This window comes from Carlito syrichta, unplaced genomic scaffold (assembly GCF_000164805.1).
Source record: "Carlito syrichta isolate Samal-C Ts95f unplaced genomic scaffold, Tarsius_syrichta-2.0.1 Scaffold304515, whole genome shotgun sequence".
Lineage (NCBI taxonomy): Eukaryota > Metazoa > Chordata > Mammalia > Primates > Tarsiidae > Carlito > Carlito syrichta.
In genome coordinates this window covers 119,818-125,804 of record NW_007248611.1, presented here as the reverse complement: position 1 = coordinate 125,804, position 5,987 = coordinate 119,818, and positions in this window count along the sequence as shown.

The window sequence follows — 5,987 nt, the reverse complement described above, 5'->3', positions numbered from 1 at the left end:
TACACAAAATGGGCTCAAAAGATAAAATCCTAAAGGCAGCAAGAGAGAAAGGTCAGACTACCTACTGGGGAAAACCAATCAGAATAGACCTATTGGCAGAAACACTACAAGCAAAAAGGGACTGGAGTTCGATATTCAAAGTCCTCAAAGAAAAAATTTCAACCAAGAATTTCCTATCCTGCCAAGCTCAGCTTCGTCAGTGATGGAGAATTAAAATCCTTCCCAGACATCCAATCCCTAAGGGATTATGCTGCTTCCAGACCAACTCTACAAGAGACACTTAAAAAGGTATTAAGCACAGAAGAAAGAAAGAAAAAGAATGATCACACATTACCCAAGAGAACAGCAGAGCAGAGAATCAACAGAGAGTACAGTGCAATAGGAAACTCTAAAACACACACATATATCAACCCCAAAGTCAAAAGAAAATAAGCAAAGGAAAAACTTTATAAGAACCTCATAACAGGAATAAATAATCACATTTCAATAATCAGATTGGGAGATCAGGGACAAGATGGCCATCAGACAGGTTGGACTGCGAGAGTCTCTGCAGAGACAAGTGTCATAAAGACTTTCGACATGAGTAGGCATGTGCTGGTGGGAGAATGAGGGTCCATCTGAGGGGAGACTCAGGTTCATGTACCCAGGATCCCCCTCTGAGGGTGACTGCAAGCCCCCACCACCTTGAGATTTGGGCTGCAGCAAGGAGGGCTGACTGCTGCTCATGGGACTTACATGAGAGGAGCCTGCAGAGTCTGACTGGTTCTTGTCACCTGGCACCTGGCCCACATCATTGCCTGTTATAGCAGGTCAACTGGAGACCCAAGTCCAATTGATGGAGAGAGAGGATTGGGGAGAGCCAGGGAGGAGGCCCATGACTGGAGAAGAAATGCCGAATGCAACCATTTTCTCTGTCCCAGGACCAGGCAGAGAACTGCATTGCCCCGCCCAACTCTGCCTAGCTCCGCCCAGCTCCATCCAGCACCGCCCAGCTATGCCCAGCTCTGCCCAGCACCACCCAGCCTCCAACTTGGGACCTAAGGTAATCACATCAAACTGGGAGAGACAGAAGTCCCTCCCCCATGCTAGATTGGACACAGGCAGGTCAGATCTGAGTAGCAGACTTGACAGGCAGCAAGCAGGCTATGTCCAGATCTGATCCACCCTCCTTCCACAACAGGCCTGGGGCATCTGACCCAAACTATGAGCAGTCCTATCAGCCTGCAATGAGAGCAAGAGAGCAGAGCTGAAAGGAGGCTGGGCTGATAAGAGTGACCTCAGAGGGATTCTGGGTCCTTATTTTTATTTTTATTCTTTGTTTGTTTTGTCCTTTTTGTTTGTTTTTTGTTTTAGTTTCTTTCTCTCTTTCTGTTTTTGATAAGGTTTTCATACTTGCTTTGTTTCTGCTATTTTACTGATTTTTTTCTTTAGACTTCCTGTTTGTGTATAGGAAGAGTATGTTAATAGAGAGGTTGGTTGACTTGTGTGTTTGTATGATTGACTGTATGTTTCAGGCTTTTTTTACTCTTTACTGCCTTTGTGTCTCTTTTCATCAATAGTTAGTCGATATATCTGTCTGTTTTCCCTCTTACTCCACTCACTCTCCACATTCCTCTTGTTCCCGATCCTTCCTTGTTCCGTTCCTTTCCGTTTTCTTTCCTCATTTTTCTTTCAGGGAGCAAACCTATACCTCCATTGCATGGACAGATTGCAAGACAGTGGGAAGTGGGTTCCAGGGTGCCCATACACCTGTTGGTGGATACTGGGATCTGCTGATAGATTTTGAATCACAGGTCCCCCTCAATTAAATCTCAAAATTGCAAAAAGTACAGCCCCCAACTTACAGTCCAGTTTCAGAATTTAAAAAAGCCAGAGGAACCATATAAGGAAGAATAGGAGATTGAGCAAACAGAAGTAAAAGCAACCCCACCATCCTTGAACAACAAAATTAAAGAAGAAGGGAGGAAAAGAGGGGGGGGGCCTACACCAATGAAGACAAACCAAAGAAGAATATGGGTCTCACACAGACCCCTGGAAGGTCAGACACTGAGAAAACAGATTTCAGAACACAAACAATGAAAAGCCCCCAGAATGACTGGTCACATACTACAAACCCAGATATCAAGACATTAATAGAATAAAAAGAATTGAGGAGACACAAAAGGAAAATAGGAAGGAGTTGATAACTGAGATAACAGCAGTAAAAAATACAGTGAATGAAATAAGTAACAAACTGATAAGCTGGGAAAGCAGAATTAGCCAAGCAGAAGAAAGAATCTTAGAGTTTGAGGACAAAAATATAGAACTAACCCAAATTGTCAAAAAAAAAATAGACAAGCTTAAAAAGACAGAACAAAACCTTGAAGAGATGACCAATTATTTCAAGAGACCAAACCTAAGAGTAATTGGACTTCCTGGGGCAGAAAGAGGGACAGAGACCACCCTGAAACAAACATTCCATGAAATTATTCAAGAAAAGTTCCCTCATCTCATCAGTGATGCAAAAATTCAAACATAAGAGATTCAGAGAATCCCTGCAAGACAACAAATGAGAAGACCAAACCCCAGATACATAATAATTCACCTAAGCAAAGTAGGTATAAAAGAAAAAACCCCCAAAGGCAGCAAGAGATAAAGGTCAGACTACCTACCAGGGAGAACTACTTAGAATAGCAGCAGATTTATCTACAGAAACACTTCAGGCTAGGAGATCTTGGAGCCCAATCCTCAAAGTATTCAAAGATAAACAATTTCAGCCAAGAATAACCTACCCAGCTAAGCTAAGCTTCATCAGTGAGGGAGAATTAAAATCTTTCCCAGACATTCAATCCCTAATAAATCAAGCTGCCTATAGACAACCTCTACAAGAAACACTTAAGAAAGTATAAAACACAGAAGACAGGGAAAAAAAGAAAGGCAACATTCTTCCCCAGAGTGCAGGAAAAAGATTGAAAACACACATAAATCAATCCAAAAATAAAAACAAAGACAAAAACAAACAAGAACAACAACAACTTTACAAGAACCTCAAGACAAGTATAAATTCTCACATTTCAATAATCAGCCTGAATGTGAATGTACTAAATGCTCCACTGAAAAGTCATAGAATGGCAAAATGGATAAAATATCATGAGACTACAATATATTGTCTCCAAGAGGCTCATCTCACCAGAAAGGACACTCACAGACTCAAGGAAGAGGTTGAGAAGTAAAATTTCAGGTGAACAGAACACAAAAGAAAGCAGGAGTTACAATGTTAATATCAGACAAAATACCCTTTAAGCTATCAAAAATTTTAAAAGATACAAGTCACTATATAATGATAAAAGGCTCAATCAATCAACAAGAAATAACCATTCTAAACATATATGCACCCAACATAGGAGCACCAACTTTCATAAAGCAGCTTAACTTAAAAAAGATATGAACCCTAACACTATCATATCTGGGGACTTTAATATCCCACTCAAAACTCTAAACAGATCATTGAGACAAAAAAATCAGCAAGGAGAGCCAAAATCTCAATATGACGCTTGACCAAGTGGACTTAATTGATACCTATAGAACACTCCACCCAATGAACACAGAATATAAATTCTACTCATCACCACATGGAATATACTCTAAGATCGACCACATCCTTGGCCATAAGTCAAGCATAAACATTTCATAAGACTGAAATCTTGCCATGCACCTTCTCAGACCACAGTGGAATAAAAATAAATATCAACACCAACAAAGTTCCCCCAAAACCCACAGAGACATAGAAACTAAACAATATGATGCTAAGCATCTCCTGGATCAACATGGAAACAAAAACAGAGATTAAAAGACACCTAGAGCTGGGCTCAGTGGCTCAGCCTGTAATCCTACACCTTTGGGAGGCTGAGGTGAGTGGATCGCCTGAGCCCGCGGGTTCGAGACCCACCTGGGCAGTGAGACCTCATCTCTACAATAAATCAAAAAATCAGCCATGCGTGGTAGCACGCGCCTGTAGTTCCAGCTACTTGGAAGCCTGAGGCGAAAGGATTGCCGGAGCCCAGCAGGTCGAGTCTGCGGTGGCCGGGAGCAGCCACTGCACTCCAGTCTGGGTGACAGAGTGAGACTCCAACTCCAAAAAAAAAAAAAAGACACCTAAAAACAAATGAAAATGAAGAAACATCTTACCAAAATCTCTGGGATGCCATTAAAACAGTAGTAAGAGGAGAATTCATATTTCTACAAATACACATGAAGCAAATGGAAAGATCACAAATTAACAGCATAACAAGTCACCTAAGGAAGCTAGAAAAGCAAGACCATCTTCAGCAAAATAATCCATATCACCAAAATAAAAGCCCAAATCCAGGACATAGAAGACAAAAATATAATACAAAAAATTAATGAAACAAAAAGCTGGTTCTTTGAAAACATAAACAAGATTGATGGTTCCCTATCTAAAATTACCCAAAAAAGAGAGAGAAGGCCCAAATAGAAGCAATCAGAAACACAAAAGATGAAGTCACATCTGGTCCTGAAGAAATACAAAAGATTATCAGAGACTACTATTTACACTTGTATGGAAACAAACATGAAAGCCTAAAGGAAATGGAGGACTTTCTGACATCACACAACCTCCCCAGGTTGAAACAAGAAGAAATAGAGACCTTAAATAGACCAATAACAATCCAGGAAATTGACTGTCATAAGAAAACTACCTACAAAAAAAAGCGCCCTGGACCAGATAGTTTTCCAGCATAATTCTACAAAATATTGATATACAAGCCAGGTAAAGACCCCACAAAGAAAGAGAACTGCAGACCAATATCCTTGATGAACATAGATACTAAAATTCTCAACAAGATCCTAGCAAACCGGATTCAACAACACATTTCAAAAATCATCCATGATGATCAAATTGGCATCATCCCTGGAATGCAAGACTGATTCAACATTTGTAAGACCATAAATGAAATTAAATACATAAAAGGACATAAAAACAAAAACCACATGATTATATCATTAGATGCAGAAAAAGCTTTTGATAAAATCCAGCACCTCTTCTTGATAAAAACCCTCAAACATCTAGGCATGGATGGAATATACCTCAAAATAGTAAGAGCCATCTACTAGAAACCTACATCCAGCATACTGCTAAACAGACAGAAATTGGCACCACTTCCCCTGAAAATTGGGCAAAACAAGGATGCTCACTCTTACCCCTCCTGTTCAACATAGTTTTGGAAGTCCTAGCTAGAGCAATCAGAGAACAGAAGGTGATCAGGGGTATCCAAATAGGAAAAGAGGAAGTCAAGTTATCTCTCTTTGCAGAGGACGTTATTCTATACCTTGAAAACCCAAGAGAATCTGTCAAAAAAACTCCTTGCACTGATAAAGGACTTTGGCAAAGTCTCAGGGTGTAAAATAAATGTTAAAAGACAATCATATTTCTACACACCAATAATAAATAAACAGAAATGCAAATAATAAGCACAATTCCATTTATAATAGCCACAAAAAATATGAAATACCTTGTCATCTTCCTAACCAGAGATGTGAAAGACCTTTACAATGAAAACTACAAAATACTGCTCAAAGAAATCAAAGATGACACAAACAAGTGGAAAAATATTCCATGCTTATGGATTGGAAGGATCAACATTGTTAAGATGTCCATTCTTCCTAAGGCAATCTACAGATTTAATGCAATATCCATCAAATTACCAGCAACATTCTTCTCAGACCCAGAAACAACAATACAGGAATTCATATGGAGACATAAACAACCACAAATAACCAAAACAATACTCATCCAAAAAAACAAAGCAGGAGGTATCATACTCCCAGACTTTAAACTTTAATATGAAGCTACAATAATCAAAACAGCCTGGTATTGGTACCAGAACAGGCACATAGACCAAAGGAATAGAATTGAGATTCCAGAAGCAAAGCCTCAATTTCTCAACCAACTCATCTTCGACAAAGCCTCCACCACCAACCACTGGGGA